This window comes from Solanum stenotomum, chromosome 3 (assembly GCF_019186545.1).
Source record: "Solanum stenotomum isolate F172 chromosome 3, ASM1918654v1, whole genome shotgun sequence".
Taxonomy (NCBI): Eukaryota; Viridiplantae; Streptophyta; class Magnoliopsida; order Solanales; family Solanaceae; genus Solanum; species Solanum stenotomum.
Genome location: NC_064284.1, coordinates 52,214,635 through 52,236,935, shown reverse-complemented (window position 1 = coordinate 52,236,935; position 22,301 = coordinate 52,214,635). Strand labels below are relative to the sequence as shown.

Genomic DNA, 22,301 nt, shown 5'->3' with positions numbered 1-22,301 from the left:
GCAATTTAGTCGGTGATTGGAGGGTTTGGGAATCAGGACACAGGACAGGTTATAGCCGCAACAAAAAGAGAGAGTTGAGTTTCAACCACCACTTGCCGCGAAGTCCTTCGACGTGGACTCGCATTTAAGCCAGCCGCGCGCTCGAGTAGCACGGGAGGCCAACTTTCGCCACGTGCTATGCCTTGCAGCATGTGGGGGATGACCCGATGTTTGACGCCCAGGAAAAAGTGCCCTTGGCCTATGGCTTCGTGTGCAACATGCATTCTAAGAGTCGATGGTTCACGGGATTCTGCAATTCACACCAAGTATCGCATTTTGCTACGTTCTTCATTAATACGAGAGCTAAGATATTCGTTGCCGAGAGTTGTTTGTGTTTAAAGAGCAACACACGTCCCCGCGCACGCTACGCGAATGGGGCGCAAGGGGAGGACTGTCAATTTTATTATTCCTTGGCACTTTCTGCGTCGGGTTTCTTTGGTCCCCCGAATGAGCGTGAAAGTTCGCACGCGGGGGACGACAGGGAGGCGCACGATGAGCGCTTTTCGCCCTCAAGTACTTAAAACGTGCTTGCTGGTCATTCTGCTTTGCAGGTTTCGACAATGATCCTTTTGCAGGTTCAACTACGGAAACCTTGTTACGACTTCTCCTTCCTCTAAATGATAAGGTTCAATTGACTACTCGCAATATTGCGGGCAACGAACTACCCATGTCGCCGCAATCCAAACATTTCACCCAATCATTCAATCGGTAGGAGCGACGGGCGGTGTGTACAAAGGGCATGTACATAGTCAACGCGAGCTGATGACTCGCGCTTAATAGGTATTCCTCGTTGAAGACCAACAATTGCAATGATCTATCCCCATCACTATGAAATTTCAAAGATTACCCAGGCCTGTCGGCCAAGGCTATAAGCTCGTTAAATACATCCGTGTAGCACGTGTCCGGCCCAGAACATCTAAGGGCATCACAAACCTGTTATTGCCTTAAACTTCTGCAGCCTAAAAGGCTTTAGTCCCTCTAAGAAGCTGGCCATGAAGGGATACCTTCACATAGATAGTTATTAGGTTGTGGTCTCGTTCATTAATGGAATTAACCAGTCAAATCGCTGCACCAACTAAGAAGGGCCATGCACCACCACCCATAGAATGAAGAAAGAGCTCTTAGTTTGTCAATCCTTACTATGTATGGACCTGGTAAGTTTCCCTGTGTTTAGTCAAATTAAGCCGCAGGCTCCACTCATGGTGGTGCCCTTCCGTCAATTCCTTTTAGTTTCAGCCTTGCGATAATACTCCCCCCAGAAACCAGAAAACTTTGATTTCTCATAAGGTGCCGGCGGAGTCCTAAAAGCAACATCCGCCGATCCCTGGTCGACATCATTTTTGGTTGAGACTAGGATAGTATATGATCGTCTTTAAGCCCCCAACTTTCCTTCTTGATTAGTTAAAACATCCTTGGCAAATGCTTTCGCAGTTGTTCGTCTTTCATAAATCGAAAAATTTCACCTTTGACTATGAAATAGGAATGCCCCCGACGGTCCCTGTTAATCATTAATTCGATCCCGAAGGCAAATGTAAAAGGACCAAAATCATATAATTTTATGCCATGCTAATGTATACAGAGCGTAGGCTTGCTTTGAGCACTTTACTTTGTTCAAAGTAAAAGCGCCGGAGGCACAACCCAGCCAATTAAGGCTAGGAGCGCATCGCCAATAGAAAGGACGAGACGATCGGTGTACGCCTAGGACGGACCGACCGGCCCATCCCAAAGTCCAACTACGAGCTTTTTAACTACAACAACTTAAATATACTCTATTGGAGCTGGAATTACTGCGACTGCTAGCACTTGACTTGCCCTCCAATGGATCCTCGTTAAGGGATTTAGATTGTACTCATTCTAATTACCAAACTCATAGAGCCCGGTACTGTTATTTATTGTCACTACCTCCCCGTGTCAGAATTGGGTAATTTGCGCACTTACGGCCCTCCTTGGATGTGGTAGCTGTTTCTCAAGCTCCCTCTCAGGAATCGAACCCTAATTCTCCATCACCTGTCACTACCACGATAGGTCACTATCCTACCATCGAAAGTTGATAGGGCAGAAATTTGAATGATGCGTCGCCGTCATGATGGTCGTGCGATCTGTTAAGTTATAATGAATCATCGCGACAATGGGTAGATCCTTCGTCGAACTTTTATCTAATAAATGCATCCCTTCCACATGTCGTGTTTTTTTGGACGTATTAGCTCTATTATTACTATGGTTATCCGAGTAGTAGATACCATCAAACAAACTATAACTGATTGAATGAGCCATTCGTAGTTTCACAGTATGAATTTGTTTATACTTACATATACATGGCTTAATCTTTGAGACAAGCATATGACTACTAGTAGGATCAACCAAGTAGCATTCCTCAATGACCACACGTGCCGTATGATCCTGGCGCGCCCGTTCGGGCACGATCGGGTCCAAGGCGAGCGCAACCGTCATTCGCAAAGAGCATTTGTTTTACAGAGATAGGAGACGGTGAAGGCCCCATGCCCACAGCATCTATCGAATCCGAGAATTCGAGCCACCACTCGCAGACCACGCGATCGCACAATGAAGTAAAAAAGGCATAGGATACGAGAGCGGCTTTTAGGTTGACCCCGCACTTGGAATGGGAGGGGCAAAAAGGCAATCGATTGCACATGAGTAATGCATACGCATAAGTTATGCAACACATGAGATCGACAACAAGCCTAGATTGCGCTTGATCCGCCACCGAGATGGAATGCGGCTTAGGTTTTCACTACTTGAAGCAAGGATCCAACCTAACCACACAACTCGAATACCACTTATGCACCGTACGTGAATTTCTTCATTGATGAACGCCCAACAACCGCCCCAACGCTCGACATGAAATGTCGTGTATCGACACTGATGCCTTCGTTGCAAGGCTAATCCAATCCCCATCGTTGCGCGCCTCCGTCGAGGGTGAGAATTTAATCACTGCAAAGGTGTTGGAGGTAGACTGAAGTTCTTGTACAAACACCGCCCTCATCGGCCTATCGATACTGCCTGGCCATATATGGCCTTACGTGTCCCATGCGTGTAGCCCCTAGAGTTAACCGTAACAGTAGCTCTAGAACTCACCACTCACTCGAAATCACTATCGTTTCCACACCAAACGAGTATAAACCGGTCGATATAAATTCCCTAAGCGGCATACAGTCGCCCCACACACGTCGCCGACATGTTTTTGTAGGCGCCCAACGGCATAGCACACACAAGCCATGCATGCCATCAAGCGCCCACGCAGCACGCCTACTAAGCCCACGTGATGCCAATGACGTACACCTGCCGTCACCTCAGTCTGCCTCCAACACCTCTACCCCCCATTATATATGCTTAAAATAAAAAAAAACCATATGACAGGAGTAGACATCGTTTTTCCAGAGAATCATAATGAACATGTACAACCCAGATATGCACACATTAGCTTCCACAAATGACTTTTATATATGTAAAAAATTAGTTTTAAACAATTTTTTTTTATTTTTCTATTTTTACCAAAAAAATCTGAAAAATTAGCAATAAATTAATAAAAATAGGAAAAATATCAAAAAAATATAAAATTAACGCGGAAAATTCACTAATAAATATAGTAATCTCAAATCCAACAATTTTATAAATTTTAATTTTTAAAATGTGACCTAAAAAATAAGAAACCGTAAAAATAAATTATAAAAAAATGAATAAAAGTTGGAAGAAATGAAAATGCTCGAAAACACTTCTCAACATGTGAAACTAATGATAGAGTACATATTTGTACAAATGAAAGATGTTTCAACACCGTACGAATCGTAAAATTAAAGAAGTTTGGAACGAACAAACCATGTGAGGCGGAAACGTTGAGAATATATTATGGAAAATAGATGAGTATGTTATTATGTATGAAGCGCATTTTACACTCTTTTGATTTTCATACGGCATGGGCATACACATGTTGTCGACTAGACCTCGACAATGTCATCGCGTGCAATGTTACTCGTCTAACGGGTGCAAACCATAAATGATGATACAGGCCACTCCAATGTCGGCTGACCGATGTGTGCACGCCACGGGCGTTGCGGCCAGGCCACGTCTGACATTGGCAAACCGGTGTGTGCAGGAGACGGATGACGTTGGCAGGCCACGTCTGACGTCGGCAGACCGATGTGTGCAGGCCACGAACGATGCTGGCAAGCCACGTCCGACGTCGGTTGATCATTGTGTGCTGGCCACAGACAATGGGGGAAGGCCACATCCAAAGTCGATTGATTGATATAAGCAGGCCACGTTCGACGTTGGCAGACCGGTTTGTGTAGGACACGGTTGATTTTGGCAGGCCACGTGCGACGTCTGCTGACCGATGTGTGCAGGCCACAGAGAATGCTGGTTGGCCACGACCGACGTCGGTTGACCATTGTGTGCAGGCCACGGATGATGCGGGTAGGCCAAACATTTAGAGTTGCATACCCAAACCACGGAAGCAATCCACGTTCAGTAACTCCACCTACGGTCCGTAGGTGGAGGGGGCGTAGGTGCTGCCAGTTTTGGCAGTTTTTAATTAAGTTGAGGGTTAGTGTTTTGGTTAGTTAATTAAGTAGGGGTTAAGGGAGGTAGGTTAGGAGGTTAATTAATGACCTATATAAACTTATAGGACCCTAAACTAGTTCATTAATTCACCACAAGTCAAGACCCCAAATCAAAAACCCAATTCCCATTCCCTTCCGAATTCTTCTGTCCAAGAATACCATTGAAGAAACCAACCTAGGGGCTTGAATATGGAGGATTTATCTTAGGATTTTCGTGGGTTTCTACACCTAAGGTATGGTGGTTTTCATCCATGGGTAGCTATCACCCATGGAGCCCTCTCAAAAGCTTTCAATTCAAATTCTAGAAATCTTTAAAAGCTAGGGTTTCAACTCAATCCCATGGATTACTTTCAAAGTTGTTCTAAAAGATTGATTTAAATTTGTTATGGATTATATTACTGATTTAAGATGATTTTAACTTCAAATATAAAGAATCCATGAGTTTTCCCCCAACCCTAGCTATGGCTTTTCTCTACACAAAGAATGTGGTTAGAAGTTGATTCAATTGATTGAATTAGAGTTGTTTATGATGTAATTACATGATATAAGTATAATTATACTTGTATTCTTGATTAACCTATGAGTATAAGATGAAATTGACATGATCTAGGTTATCTCATAAAGAGGCAAATTAAGGGGTTAGAAGTGATCTTCTAGGATTGATGATCTTCCTGTTTAATTGCCTTGGATTAGATCACCTAGACATGAATTGATCATGATGAATCTTTTTATACCCAGACTAATTTGATTATGATCATATTGGTTATATTGTTGGTTTATGATGTTCTTCTACCTAAAGTTCCAAATCTAAGAGGATAGACTTGATCTTGACTCTTGGCTTTGAAGAAAAATCTATGAAGGTATGTTATGATTAATTTATATTATATGATTTGTTGACCCACTTGAAGTGGAGTAGTTTACTTATCATATATCTCTTCTATGAATGGATTGATCCACTTATGGTGGAGGTGCTTACTTGTCAATAAGGTCCCTCTTCCCTACAACCCTAGATATGACTAATTATGATACGTTATGAATACGAATGACATGTTATGATCATGGTAGTATTGGTATGTTGAATTGTATGTAGTGCTATTGTGGAAGGACCCTACCCACATATCCCTCTATATGAGTATATGATTCTCTACATGCTATGAATGACCTACTTGAATGATGAATGTATCCATGTCTATGGAATGAATGTTAGATATGTGATTTATATGGTCTAAGATCCTTAAATGTAATATATGTGAATTATGCATGAGTTGGATATTATGTACATGTTGTGACCTCCTTGAGAAAGGGAGGTGTCTATGATGTTAATGTTGTTGTTGTTGTTGTGCCATTGTGAGGACAATCATGCACACACTCACACTCCATGCATAAACATGAATATGATGTGTCTATGGTGTCAATTGAAAGGCTAATTCTCATATGCACCTTTACATACTATTATGCATGAAATGTACATGACCATGAATATATGACTATGTACGATATGATATGATTATGTATGATATGATATGACTACACATGATAAGTTAAGATTATGGTAGTAATGTTGTGTTGTATGAAAGGTTCTTCTCATTAATACACTATAAATATAATGTGAAAGGTTTACTCACATGTTAACGATTCTAAGGTTGAAAGGACATTCTCACCCTAATGAATCTTGTGCTATTATGATGTATGTTGGTTTGAGTGCCTAGTGCATTCTTGTATAAACCTAACTTAAGAAAAGACTTAATATGACTCATAAAAGGAATTATGCTTAGCACCGAGTGGATATGAATATGAGATAGGTTCCTTCACGTTAGTAGTTGGGTTCACATTACGGTGTCTGATGAGATGGAAACCCACACGTTAGTAGTATAATGTTTCTAGTAGCAATCTCCATATCCTATAACTGCATGCCCCCGTACGTATTAGCAAGTGGATCCACATAGAAGCTATTATGTATGCTCTACCTTAGGCAAGTAGGACCTCTCTTTTCGGTGTGGGAGTAGAACACCGGATTCCATGTAGCTCACATGGTCTAGGTCGGTTAAGGCTATTATCCCTAAATGATACGAATACGAGCTAAGATAAGAACATGGACTCTAATCATGACTTTTTAAGAAGTACTACTTAGTATGAGTGATGGTATGAGACTTCACCCATACATTGCACAAGTGGACCTTAAGAGGGGTTATGGTTAGGTCCTCTTATGTAATCAAGACTTATGAATTATTTATGTGTGATATGAATGAATGTGAAGGTTGACCTTACTTATTACTAGTTATGATTATGAATGTCTCCTTACTTGTGTATGTTGGCTCTGAATGAATCAAAAGGAAGATATGTATGTTGTTGGTGATCTAAATGTGATACTTAGCATTTGGTAGGGTTATGGGATCTTACCTTTGCATTGCACTAGTATTACTTTGGGTTGCTTATATGTTAGTATGAACTTATGTTAAGTATGATCATGGCGGCATAGAAGTGATACTTAGTATAGGTAGGAGTATGGACCTTATATATGCATTGCACAAGTAGAGCTTAGGGTTACTTATGTTGTTGTTCTATTATGATGTTATGATCTTGATGTGTGACTATGCATGTGTATTATGTCTTGTAATAGATGGTATGTGCATTATGACTATGTTTGGAGACTATGCATATGGTAATGTTGTTATCCTGTGCTTTGATGAACTATATGTCAGTTGTTTATGACTTATGTTCTCCAACTCTTTTAAGAATGATGTTCAAAAGTGCAAAGCATGGTTCCAACTAAAATGTCCCCTTTCTAGCATGTTTTAAATGTTTTTATGCATAGCTACCATACTTAGTACATTCTTGTGCTAACCCATATTTCTATGTTTTCTACAAATGTAGGGGGTTGGCTTATGGAGATGCTACCCTTGGTTCAAGCTTGGAATAGGTGATCCTTCAAGCTAGTTGATGAGTCCTGAAGTTCGGGTACGAACATCTTATGTAGCAGTTTTCTTAGTAGTTTCTTTTAGTAGTTTTATTATAGAACTATTGTTAGGGTTGTATCCCTATATGTCTAAGTATTTGATTATACTAGATGTCCAATGAGACAGTGTGTAGATTCCTTTCTATTTTTATAAAAGTGGCTTCGATTGTTGAAGAAAAAGTTTTAATTTTCCATATTTTATGCAATGATGTATGTTAAGGGCTTGTATGAGACCCCTTTGGGGTCAAGTACGTCGTGTTACGTGTAGGGGCTAGCCCGGGTCATGACAGTATAGGACACGGACGATGCTGGCAGGCCACATCCGACATCGATTAACCGATATGCCCAAGCCACGGACGAAGCTGGCAAGCCACGTCCGACGTTGGTTGACCATTGTGTGCAGGCCACGGACGATACGGGCAGGAGACATCTGACGTCGGCTAACTGATTTGTGCAGGCCACGGGCAATAGGTCTAGGCCACATTCGACGTTGGTAGACTAGTATGTGTAGGTCACAAATGATGCTGGCAGGCCACGGACGATGCCAGCAGGCCACGTTCGACGTCAGTTGACCGTTGTGTGTAGGCCACGGATGATGCAAGCAGACCAGGTTTGACGTCAGTTGATCAATATGCAAAGGCCACCGCCGATACGGGCAGTCTATGACCTATATCGATTGGCTGATACGCGAATGCCACACCCTATCTCACCTAACTTATGCGCGTAGGCCACTACCTATATGGGCAGGCAACGACCTATGTCGTCTGGCTGATGCACGTAGGCCACAACCGATGTGGGCATGCCACGACCAATGTCGCCTGGCCGATGCGCTCAAGCCATGACCGATGACGCTTGGTCGATGCGAGTAGGACATGGCCAATGTTGCCCTGCCAAAGTGTACAAGCCACGTCCAATGCGTGCAGGATTGGGATGATTCTACCTGTCGTTGGCTGACATTGCTTGCTCGATGCGCACATGCCACGTCCGATGCATGCAGGCCTTTGCTGATGCCACCTGCCATTGGCCGACGTTGCTTGCCCGATGCACACATGCCACATTTGATGTGTGCAGGCCTTGGCTGATGCCACCTGCCGTTGGCCGTCGTCGCTTGCCCGATGCGCACATGGTACGTTCGATGCGTGCAGGCCTTGGCTAATGTTGTCTACCATTTCCTGACGTCTCTTGTCCGATGCACGCAGGCCTTGGCTGATGCCGCCTGTCCCCGGATTTGGAATGCATGTGCTGCCTATATAGACCCATATGACCTTTGACATCTTACTTGGCTTTAGAATTGCCCCCGACATCCCAAAAAACCTCTTATAGAGACATCATTATTAGTCCCTTAACATGTCATTAGGCATGAGAAATGAATCCAATGTCACAAAAAACCTCACAATGGGTCATCTTTATTGATCGAGTGTTTGATCGGCATAGAACATATAGTTCAACACTTAGCGGCAAACTAGTAAATTTCACGCACCATGTTATTCTCCATACTTATATTTCAACACTTAGTGGTTTTTTTCCTTCCAAGGATGCAAGCAATACGTAAACTTCATATTTGAAAAGTTAAAAATGATTGGATTTGAGATTGGGGAAGAGGGTAGGTGGGGGGGATGAATCTGAGCGACAAAGGGTTGAATCTCAATGAATCGTGGCAGCAAGGCCACTCTGCCACTCACAATACCCCCTCGTGTATTTAAGTCATCTGTAGAGGATTCTACCCATCGCTCGATGGAAACTATACTTCAAGGCTGTCACTGTGATGCTTCCATCGCGGCGACTTAGCCAATTACATGTGCCTTTGGGGGCCAAAGACCTCTATTGTGGGTCGGCAAGTGGACGGCGGGCGCATGCGTTGCTTCTAGCCCGGATTCTGACTTAGAGGCATTCAGTCATAATCCAGCACACGGTAGCTTCGCGCCACTAGCTTTTCAACCTAGAGCGATGACCAATTGTGTGAATCAACGGTTCCTCTCGTACTAGGTTGAATTATTATTGTGACACTATCATCAGTAGGGTAAAACTAACCTGTCTCACGACGGTCTAAACCCCGCTCACGTTCCTTATTGGTCGGTGAACAATCCAACACTTTGTGAATTCTGCTTCACAATGATAGGGAGCCGACATCGAAGGATCAAAAAGCTATGTCGCTATGAACGCTTGGCTGCCACAAGGCAGTTATCCCTGTGGTAACTTTTCTGACACCTCTAGCTTGGAATTTCGAAGGTCTAAAAGATCCTTAGGCCACNCACACTCCATGCATAAACATGAATATGATGTGTCTATGGTGTCAATTGAAAGGCTAATTCTCATATGCACCTTTACATACTATTATGCATGAAATGTACATGACCATGAAGATATGACTATGTACGATATGATATGACTACACATGATAGGTTAAGATTATGGTAGTAATGTTGTGTTGTATGAAAGGTTATTCTCATTAACACACTATAAACATAATGTGAAAGGTTTACTCACATGTTAATAATTCTAAGGTTGGAAGGATATTCTCACCCTAATGAATCTTGTGCTATTATGATGTATGTTGGTTTGAGTGCCTAGTGCATTCTTGTATAAACCTAACTTAAGAAAAGACTTAATATGACTCATAAAAGGAATTATGCTTAGCACCGAGTGGATATGAATATGAGTTGGGTTCCTTCACGTTAGTAGTTGGGTTCACATTACGGTGTCTCATGAGATGGAAACCTGCACGTTAGTAGTATAATGTTTCTTGTACTAGGTTGAATTATTGTTGCGACACTATCATCAGTAGGGTAAAACTAACCTGTCTCACGACGGTCTAAACCCCGCTCACGTTCCCTATTGGTCGGTGAACAATCCAACACTTTGTGAATTCTGCTTCACAATGATAGGAAGAGCCGACATCGAAGGATCAAAAAGCTATGTCGCTATGAACGCTTGGCTGCCACAAAGCAGTTATCCCCATGGTAGCTTTTCTGACACCTCTAGCTTGGAATTTCGAAGGTCTAAAGGATCCATAGGCTACGCTTTCATGGTTCGTATTCGTACTAGAAATCACAATCAAATGATCTTTTACCCTTCTGTTCCACACGAGATTTCAGTTCTCATTGAGCTCATCTTAGGATACATGCGTTATCTTTCAACATATGTGCCACCCCAGCAAAACTCGCTTCCACTCGAATGGGCCCGCGAAGCGAGCCTTGGGTCCAAAAAGAGGGGCAGTGACCCACTTACTATTCACGAAATAAGTAAAATAATGTTAAAAGTAATGGTATTTCACATTCGCCTTTCGATTCCCATTTATACTATACCACTCAAGTCATTTCACAAAGTCGGACTACCAAGCTCAACAGGGTCTTCTTTCCCCGTTGATTCTGCTAAGGCCGTTCCCTTTGCTGTGGTTTTGCTAGATAGTAGATAGGGATAGTGGGAATCTTGTTAATCCATTCATGCGCGTCACTAAATAGATGATGAGGCATTTGGCTACCTTAAGAGAGTCATAGTTACTCCCGCCATTTACCCGCGTTTGGTTGAATTTCTTCACATTGACACTCAGAGAATTAGGCAAAAATTACATTGCGTAAACATCCGTTGGGACTATCGCAATGCTTTGTTTTAAATAAACAGTCGCATTCCCCTTGTCTGTACATATTTTGAGTTGGCTGTTCAACTCTCGGGGAAGGCCCCATTCCCACTGCGTCTACCTAATTTCAGAATTCCAGCTGCCGCTCACGGACCATGCCATCGCACGATGAAGCAAGGAAGGCGTGGGACACGAGAGCAGTTTTTGGGTTCACCCCGCACATGGAATGCGAGGGGCGAAAAGGTGACCGATTGCACCTGAGTAATGCCTACGCATTAGGTAAGCAACACAGAAGATCGACATCCAACAAGCCTAGATTTCACTTGATCCGCCACCGAGATGGAATGCGGGTTAAGACGTCGTTGCTCGAAGCAAGGATCCAATCTTACCACATAAGCCGAATACCACTCATGCGCCGTATGTGAATTCCTTCATTGATGCACTCCCAACACCTGGCCCGATGCCCGACATTAGATGTCGTGCGCTGACGCTGATGCCTTCATTGCAACGCCAATGCAATCCCCATCGTAGTGCCCCTTCGTTGGGGGTGAGAATTTAATCACTGCAAAGGTGTTGAAGACAGACTGAAGTTCTTGTAAGGACACCATCCTCGCTGGCCTACAGATAGTGTCTGGCCGTACATGGCCTTACATGCCCTGTGTGTGCAACACCTAGATTTAGTCGTAACAGGAGCTCTAGAACTCGTCATTCGCCCGAAAGCACTGTCGTTTCCACACCAAACGCATATAGACAGGTAGGGATAAATGCCCTAAGCAGCACACGGTCACCCCACAGATGTCGTCGGCGTGTTTTTGTGTTTAAAGAGCAGCACACATCCCTCTCCCCCACACGCTTCGCGAATAGGGCTCAAGAGGAGGACTGTCAATTTTAGTATTCCTTGGCGCTTTCCGCACCGGGGTTCGTTGGTCGCCCGAACGAGCTCACAAGCGCGCACGCCGGGGACGGGAGGGAGGCGCACAACGAGCGTGCATCACCCCCAAGTATTTAAAACATGTTCGCGGGTCGTTCTGCTTTGCAAGTTTCGACAATGATCCTTCCACAGGTTCACCTACGGAAAACTATTTACGAATTCTCCTTCCTCTAAATAAAAAGGTTCAATGGACTTCTTGCGATGTTGTGGGCAGCAAACCTCCCACGTCGCCGTGATTAGAACATTTCACGAATCATTCAATTGGTAGGAGTGACGGGCGATGTGTACAAAGGGCATGGACGTAGTCAACGCAAGCTGATGACTTGCGCTTACTAGGAATTCCTCGTTGAAGAACAACAATTGCAATGATCTATCCCCATCACGATGAAATTTCAAAGATTACCCGGGCCTGTCGGCCAAGGCTATAAGCTCGTTGAATACATTAGTGTAGCACGTGTGCGGCCCAGAACATCTAAGGGCATCACAGACCTGCTATTGCCTCAAACTTCCGCTGCCTAAAAAGTTGTAGTCCCTCTAATAAGTTGGCCTCGAAGGTATACCTCTGCATAGCTAGTTAGCAGGCTGAGGTCTCATTCGTTAACAAAATTAACCAGATAAATCGCTCCACCAAATCAGAACCGCCATTTACCACCACCCATAGAATCAAGAAAGAGCTCTCGGTCTGTCAATCCTTACTATGTCTGGACATGGTAAGTTTCCCTTTGTTGAGTCAAATTAAGCCGCAGGCTCCACTCTTGGTGATGCCCTTGTAACGACCCAGGGGTACCCCCTAGGCGTAACACGGCATACTCGACCTCGAAGGGGTCTCATACAAGCCCTTATCATAATCATAAACATAAGAACATAGGAAAATAGTGTGGAATTTAAAACTTTTCTTTACAATCGAAGACTTTTATAAAATGAGATAGAGTCTATAACACAATGTCTCAAACCATCTATAACACTTGAATAAAACTCTTGAATACAATCTTAGGGACACGACCCTTACAAAAATGTCTAAAGCATAAAAGAAAAACATAAAGAACATATGGTCAAGCCCTCGAATACTATGAAGACTCACCAATCTTCTTCTTCTTGATCTACTATAGTCCTAGCCATGAGGATGGAATCCAATATCTCCAAACCCTACACTTATAGAAAATGTAGAAATATGGGGTTAACAGAAAAAGTACCAAGTATGGAAGTCATGCATAAAAATCCTTAAAACATGCATAAAAGAGACATTTTGTTTGAAACCATGCTAAATGCCACTTTTAAAAATCATCTTTGAAATAGTTGGAGAATGTAGCTCATAAGACAAATCATGCACAATTCATCATAGCATAAAGGATATCATCTGTAACACCTCGTATTTTACGTGTACAAGTTCTACACATATGGAACTTGATTTACTTGGTGGTATAAGTAATGAACTTGATTTCTTAGTTGAATGGTGACAATAAAGAAGCTATATGGGTAACTCCTGTGCATTGCAATATTGCACGATCGAGTGAACGTCAAATTTTAGAAGTATTTAAATTCTGGATCGAAGGGTTATTTGTAAGTCAAAAAGGTAAGGTGATCAAGTGTATATAAGTTTTGAGTTAAACTAAGGAGATTACGCTCGGAAAATGAATAAAAGAATTGAGGTTCTTGTTGGACTTTATAAAGCTAGCAGGTGTCACTTACTTGCTTAGCTCAAATGGGCTAGGTAGATGGGAAAGATTAGTTCATGCATTAGTGGGCTCACTTGAGGCCCAAACTAAATAAAAAGGAAAAGGGAATGGAGATGAGGCCTCACACCAATCTGTCCAAGTCCAACTACTTGAGCCCAATAGACTAAGGCCCAAATTAAGGGTATAATTCTGACCCATGGCTTAATATTAGAAAGGGGAAAGATTGCAGCCCAAGATGAGTACATAAAGGGCCCATTTTGTGTATATATAATTCCAAGCAGGTGCATCACCTACTTAGACCAATTTGACAAATTAGTGGCTGATATTAAAACTTAAGAGGTGGGGAAAAGTAAGACCTTTATAATCCCCAAGTTGCTGGCCATTTCCTCAATTTTAAGAATAGATAAAAATCAGATTTCTCTCTAAGATTCTCCTCTCTCTTTCAAAGCATAGTAGCAGCCACAAGTTTCCTAGGGTTCTTGGATAAACCCAAGCCCTTGCAAGGTAAGATAAGTGGAATTACTAATGGATTTAGCCTAATTCTCTCATGGAATGCTAGATAAACATGTTAATTAGATAAGAATAAGTAGAGGACTGAATCTATCAAAAGTTTAATTGCTCACTTTCCTTTGTTATTGAGAGGCTTTTCTCTTTTTCTTTGTCCTATGTGAAGGGAAGCTCAAGCTATTGAAGAGTTAAAATTAAAAGAAAAATGAGTTATAAGAATTAAGGTAAAGTGACTGCCCTATGTTTGTCTTCCTTAAACACGAGTCTAAGTATGATATTTTAAGTGTATTGTTGATAAGAACTCGTGGGATGATGATGGGAAACTATGGTTTCATGTCCTCTATTGTATGTTGGATTGTTAGGACTGTTTTTGGGACATGTTGATGTATAAACATATTGGGGACAGCTTGGTTGATATCTGGAAAGGATGTAAATTGCTGATATTGAAATATAGTTGTGTAGTGTACAAATGCAATAAAAGAAGGCGGGGATTGAAAGAACAACCTTAGTTTGGTAATTACGGGTTTGCTGCCCAAGCATTATTGTTGAGTGAGATTGGACTGCCTAAGCATGTTTAGTAACTACTAATACAAGTTTATCACCTACTCTATTGTAGATAAGTATTTGAAAAGAAAGGAAGGTACTTCAAGGTAACTACAAGGTGGTACAGCAAGGTATGTAAGGCTTTTCGATTTCCTACTAATTGGCATGAAATCTAGACTCGTCCTCGACACATAGAGGCAGCCTACCAGCTCCAACACGACTTATGACCTTGTTCTCACTCTTTAACATGGCTGCTCGTTCCAATGCATGTTCATTGTCAAATCTGTACATATACATTGAATACCCAGCATGAGTTCTCCTTTTCACTAAATAAGGTCCATATGTTATTTCAGCTCCTATGCATTTCACTAATTGTGCAACTACTCTCTACTTTGTTGTTCTTGCATTATATGATTATTACATGTCACTTGTTGACTACATAGTCCCACAACTCAAAAATGTTATGACCACCAAAAGAATCATCTCAAATGTTAATGGAAAGATATTAAATGAATCTGATTATTGATGGGTGGTATCCCAGGGGTGGAAGAATCACCTAGCATGGGTCGATCCCGATTTATATGTCTACCACTTATCAGATGGTCATTTGTATTATATGTTGTGCACAGAGTGTAAAGTAAAGAATGGTAAAGTAAATAAAAGAATGTAAAGTATCTGATTCCATAATATTAGAAAAGGTGGTCTTGTATTCTTACATTGGTATATGATTTCATTTGAGTTCTTATTTCACATACAGTACTTTATGCCTTACATACTCAGTACATTCTCCCGTACTGACGTCTCTCTCGGGGACCTGCAATTCATGCTGCAAGTACAAGAGCTAGTAGATCTCCCCAGTAGGAGAATAGGACATCCAACTGCTATTGGTGAGCTCCAGGTTGATTCGGGGCTTTCCGAGTCTATAGCATGTATTTTGGTATTGTATAGTAGTTGAGTGTAAGGCGGGGCCTGTCCCGACCTTAACCCCATAATGTTTTATCATTTAGAGGCTTTGTAGACTATGTATAGTGAAGTGTGGTTGTGCCTCGTGTCTTAGACATCATGGTCCCAACGGCCAAGTCATGTGCACTTTCTTTTGGCTTGTTAATACTATCTACTTTCATGAAAACATNTCTCTCTCGGGGACCTGCAATTCATGCTGCAAGTACAAGAGCTAGTAGATCTCCCTAGTAGGAGAACAAGACATCCAATGGCTATTGGTGAGCTCCAGGTTGATTCGGGGCTTTCCGAGTCTAAGCATGTATTTTGGTATTGTATAGTAGCTGAGTGTAAGGCGGGGCTTGTACCGACTTTAACCCCATAATGTTTTATCATTTAGAGGCTTTGTAGACTGTATAATGAAGTGTGGTTGTGCCTCATGTCTTAGACATCATGGTCCCAACGGCCAAGTCATGTGCACTTTCTTTTGGCTTGTTAATACTATCTACTTTCATGAAAACATGTTATCCACTATGGCAGCACCTTTAAATGTTCATAGATAGAGCATGATTACAGGTTGGTCCTCCCGAGCCTTCACAGCAATGGGAGTCGATCCGCCTTAATGGGATTTTGGGCGTGACATCATCATAATCACATGCATAGTCTCCAACACAGCATAATGCATACTACAATCTTCACAAGACATAGTTCACATACATAATTCAATACCAAGATCATCTCATCATAATAGAACCAACATATAAGTAATCTTAAGCTCTACTTTTTCAATGCATAGATAGGATCCCATAATCCTATCTACACTAAGTATCACTTCTAGGCCACCATGATCATGCATAACATACCTTGACCTTATCCATAGCCAACACTCATAGACAAGGAGACATTCAAGTTCAAATCTTGTAGAAAGTAAAGTCACTCACAGAAATAATCCATATCATGCATACATAAGTTCATATATCTTCATAGTATAAGGAAACCACACCACAACCCCCTTATAAGTCTACTTGTGCAATGTATAAGTGAAATCCCATTACCCCACTCACACTGTAAAGATCATTAACAAGTCATAAGTATAGTCCATGTTCATATTCATATAAAGCATACATTAGCTCATAATCATCATGTCATAAGAGAACATACCACAACCACTCTCAAAGCCCACTTCTACCATGCATAAATGAAGTCCCATACCCCCATCCACACTAACTAGAAATTCTAGAGGAACAATAGAACATAACTCATGTTCTTATTATAATTCATGTTTTTATCATATAGGGAAATTTAGCCTTAACCGACATAGACCATGTGAGCTACATGGAATCCAATGTTCTACCCCACACCGAAAAGAGGTGTCCTACTTGCCTAAGGTAGAATGTACATAATAGCTTTTAGGTGGATCCACTAGCTATATACCTATGTGGGCACATAGTTAAGGGATACAGAGATTGCTACTAGAAACCTGGACTACTAGCGTAAAAGGTTTTCATCTCATGAGACACCGTATTGGGAACCCAACTACTAGTGTAAAGGAACCCATCTTATACTCCTATCCACTGGGTGCTAAGCATAATTCCCTTTAGAAGTCATATTAAGTCTTTATTTAAGTTCATGTTCATGGAAGAATGCACTAGGCACACAAACCAACATAATATCATAATAGCTCATAGATTCATTAGGTGAGCCTGTCCTTTAAACCTTAGAATAATCAATATATGAATAACCTTTCACATCATATTCATAGTGTGTTCATGAGAATAGCCTTTCAATAAACACAACAACATAATCATAGTCTTATACAATTCATACATAAACATGTGTAAGGGTAAGGGGAGAATGACCTTTTAACAATTACCACAATTACACAATAGTGGTAGGATCTTCACTTTCTATGTGAATCATAAGCAACACCTTAGTCACATCAAAGTCATATTCATGTATGTGTGTGTGTGATTGCCCTTCTAATGACACCACAACAACACTATCATAATAGACACTTTATACTCAAAGTATTCATAAACATGCACATAATATCATAATCATGCATACACCTCATATCTTGCATTTAAGGGTCATATTGAGTCAACACATCTAGCATTGATTACATAAAATATAGATACAACCATGACTCAAGTAGTCCATTCATTTTATGCATAAACTCATGTGATCATACTATAGGTCACGTGGGTGAAGTCTTCTCACAATAGTTCCATATAAAATTCAACATACATAATGGCTTCCATCTTGGAGCCTTAACACCCTTACCTTATTTATTTTAGTTCTTTACCCTTAAGCCCTAGGAGTCATCTTCATGTTACAAGCCTTACTCTCAAGAAATGCCTCACATGATCATCATGTATACCTAGTTCTCAAGGTAACCTAACCATATGCCTCATTGTTGGTCAATTATAGTCATATAGGAACATATAAACTCAATCTCAATTCTACACAACCAGGATCCATCATATAAGCCCTAATCAATTTTTTCATGTCCCCAAGATTTACTCATAAACAATTCATGTCTAGGTGATCTAAGCTAAGGTAATTCATCAAGAAGTCCACCAATCTTAGAAGGTCACATCTAAACCCTCAATTTGCCTCTTTCATGACACAACCCTAAACTATACCAATTCCATCATAGGATCTTAGGTTGATCAAGTATACATGTAGAATTACACTAAAATCATGCAATCTCATCATAATCTAATCACATCCAATAAATTGGACCAACTTGCAACAACATTCAAAATGTAAGAAAGAACCATAGCTAGGATTGGGGGACTCATGGATTCTTGAAGAATTCTTGTCTAAAATCATATAAAATCAGTAATACGTTCATAAAGAAACATAATTAAACCTTTAAAAGAAACTTTAAAACGAATCCATGGTGTTGAGTTGAAACCCTAGCTATTAGGGTTTTCTAGATTTGAGATAAAAGCTTTTGAAAGGGCTCCTTGGGTGATAGCTACCCAAGGATAAAAACTTCCATACCTTAGGTGTAGAATCCAACCAAATTCATATGAAAAAACTCTCTTCTTCAAGCTCTAACTTGGTCTTCTTCTTTGTTCTTCGATGGAGGTTCTAGAGAGAAGATTTTTTTGGAGAGGGAGGTGGTTGGGATTTGATTTGGAGTCTTGGGTTATAATGAATTAATGATGTGTTTAATGACATAAAATACTTTATATATATAAATACTATATTAAACAACCCCTACCTAAAATAATTAAATTAGGAATTAATAGGAAACTACTTACCTTGGCCGAATTGGAGGCAACATGTGTAGGTGCCATCCACCATGGACGGACCGTGGGTGTATTGACGCTCCGTCCTGTAGGTCTGTGGATGGTGGCTGCAACTCCTCACCTTGGGCCTTGACCTACGCCCTATGACCTAGGGGCGCGGATGGACGTACGCCCAGTAGGTGTCATCCGTAGGTCACCACAATTTTGGCAGCTTTTTGGTTCTAGGCCGCCTTGGGGGTTTAGACTTTAGGGTCCCCCTCAAGGACCCTTGTTTGGTCTTTGGGGGTCTTACCTTGACGTTTAACCCCTAGATTCCTCAACCTAGGCTCAGGGAATCATTTTGCACTTACAAACCTCCCACCAAACTCAAAAGCAAACTCGTTAGGCTATAGTTTCACTTGCTAGTTTCTGTTAGGCTCTAGCTTTGTCTTGCTAGTTTTCCGAGTTGTTACATTATCTCTCCCTTAGGAACATTCATCCTGGAATGACACTTTAAACATTTTTTTATGGAACGAAAGACTCAATACTAGCAGCCCATCATTCATGAAACTTCAACAAGCTCATAAACAAGGAGGAAACATCACTTCATCTCAATATACTCAATACAACACAAGGAATTATGAACTACATCTAACAACCCATTTATGCATGAGATTCTCAAAACTTGTCATGTTTAAGGAGAAATTTCCTTCTCTTAATCATAATATGCTCAACATACTCTCATGGAAGAGCTCATATGCAATTACTTCTCCAAAGCATTTTATTCAAGGATGAATTTCTCAACTCCTAACTAAAGCATACTCATATATTCTTCTCATGAAGTAAAATAGGCAACCCTTACTCAAAGCATTACAACATGAGGAAAACAACTCACTTGAACTCATTTTCTTTCAAAACACAAGTTTTTCATGAACATGCCTCATATCAAGAAGTAATGGAAATATATAAGCACATAACAACAATGTTAGCTAGGCACACCATCTCCCCCTTGGGAGTGAGCCTATACAAACACTTCTAAACATCATCAATAACATAATCATAGGAGGAACTATCTTTTCCCAACTAAAAGTAAGCTCAACACAACATTATGGAGCAAAAAGGACATTTCATCAAAAGCATAACAAAGCATATTCATCAAATCATCTCATGAAGTCAAATATGCCATCACCATACTAAGATGCACAACAACATGAGGAACATATAAATCATGAAAACCCCATTTTATAAAAAACAATAATCTTTCAAAAACATGCATAACATAAGGAGATCGTGGAAATTTCTAAAACACTCATGACTCATAGATATAAAACAAGCCCAAAAATGGAACTCTTGGTCCCAACCTAGAATAGGAATAAAAGAAAGGGATGAGGATGTCGGGACTCTCAATCAATTTTGCAATCTAAGCACATGATCTCCCCTTTGGGAGTAAGCCCCTTTTTACTAAAACCTCAAATACTACTCCTTTCAACAAACTCAAAGCATTACCAAGGCTCATTATGACCTTACCGGGCTCTACAAAAATAGAGGTCCATCAACCATGCACCCAAACCCTACTAAGGTTAATAAGAGTGACTCTATGGGAAAATCATAGGACACATATAACATCCAAGACTCCACAATCATGAAATGAGATAAGGAGAATTTATCATCTTAAGATAGAGGGGGAATAGAAGGGAACATAAGGATATTGGGACATCTCATTGGCCCTACTCCCAAATAAGCACCCTCAACTAGAACCCTTACTACAATAGCACTCCCCAACATTTTTATGGGAGCACTTTCTTACTCCTTTATTTCTTAACTTGCTGGTCTAAGATCCTAATTGGTACTTCTAATTTAGAGAGGTTCTCATGTAATTCTATCTCATAAGCAACTTTATCAACACCACTCAAGGTCTCATATGAGACTACCAAACCGGGACTAAACCTCTTAAGCTCACTACACCTCTTAAGGTGAGAATTTTAAGCCACCCTAATTCAAGAACATAGGGATACTCAACAACCTTGATATCTAAGCACATTATCTCCCCCTTGGGATCAAACCTATACAAAATCTTTCAAGCATCACTTCTTTGAATTCTAAGGTTGGAGTAAGTCATCACTTAAGCTTTCGCATCCATCACACAAGATGATTCTAAACCATGGTGAATTACACTTCTACCCTTCTTGGAGGAGTCTATTCACTCAACCCTTCTAGGTATTACTCCAAAACCCTATTCAACCAATCCATCAACATATTTCAAAACTCATCATGACTAAGTCGGGTTCTACCAACAACTAAACATAACCTCACAATCACCTTGCTAGGTAGGAACACTATCTCCCCCTTAGGAGTAAGCCTACACAAATTCTTCTAACATTTGTCATAACATAAAGGCAACCATAAAGCATCATTCACACTAAAGACAACATCACAATCTATTACCTCAAATCTCTCAAGTCACATAGCCATAATTGGCATCACAACCAACCTTTCTCCCTCGCTCCTTGTAGCATAAGCCCTTCTAGTAGTCATATCCTAAAGACTATCGGATAAGGAACATGAGAGAGAGACATTATGGAGTTAAACACTATGACACAAATTGGAGAATGAACAAGTGAAGTTCCCTAAGAATCCAATAGCCTCTTATTCATAAATGTGGCACGCTTCACATTTATGAACAAGATTCTACTAGACGTAGTTTGAGACATCCTAAAACCATCCCAAAATCTTATGCTCTGATACCAAGTCTGTCATGACCCAGGGGTACCCCTTAGACATAACACAGCATACTCAACCCCGAAGGGGTCTCGTACAAGCCCTTAGCATAATCATAGACATAAGATCATAGAAAAATAGTACGGAATTTAAAACTTTTCTTTATAATCGAAGTCTTTTATAAAATGAGATAGAGTCTCTAACACAATGTATTAAACCATCTACAGCACTTGAATTAAAACTCTTGAATATAATCTTAGGGACACGGCTCTTACAAAAAAGTCTAAAGCATAAAAGAAAGACATAGAGAACATATGGTCAAGCCCTTGAATACTATGAGGACTCACCAATTTTCTTCTTCTTGATCTACTATAGTCCTAGCCACGAGGATGGAATCCAATATCTCCAAACCCTACACTTATAGAAATGTAGAAATATGGGGTTAGCAAAAAAAGTATTAAGTATGGAAGTCATGCATAAAAATCCTTAAAAAATGCATAAAAGGGACATTTTATTTGAAACCATGCTATATGACACTNTCTAATATCTCCAAACCCTACACTTATAGAAATATAGAAATATGGGGTTAGCAAAAA

At 40.8% G+C, this 22,301-nt stretch overlaps 2 long non-coding RNA genes and 1 other non-coding gene across 3 annotated transcripts; 1 reads left to right on the top strand and 2 right to left on the bottom strand.

The window, feature by feature from the left end:
- Nucleotides 1-211: 211 nt before the first annotated feature.
- On the bottom strand, nucleotides 212-366 carry LOC125861066 (5.8S ribosomal RNA). The gene has a single exon (XR_007445935.1). It is a non-coding gene; the product is annotated as a 5.8S ribosomal RNA (ribosomal RNA).
- A 337-nt stretch (nucleotides 367-703) lies between these two features.
- LOC125858453 (uncharacterized) lies at nucleotides 704-12,570 on the top strand. Its single transcript, XR_007445747.1, has 2 exons — nucleotides 704-819; nucleotides 12,420-12,570. It is a non-coding gene; the product is annotated as an uncharacterized LOC125858453 (long non-coding RNA).
- On the bottom strand, nucleotides 9,467-10,560 carry LOC125858450 (uncharacterized). Its single transcript, XR_007445743.1, has 2 exons — nucleotides 10,373-10,560; nucleotides 9,467-9,606 (listed from the first exon to the last, which is right to left on the bottom strand). It is a non-coding gene; the product is annotated as an uncharacterized LOC125858450 (long non-coding RNA).
- Nucleotides 12,571-22,301: the final 9,731 nt, after the last annotated feature.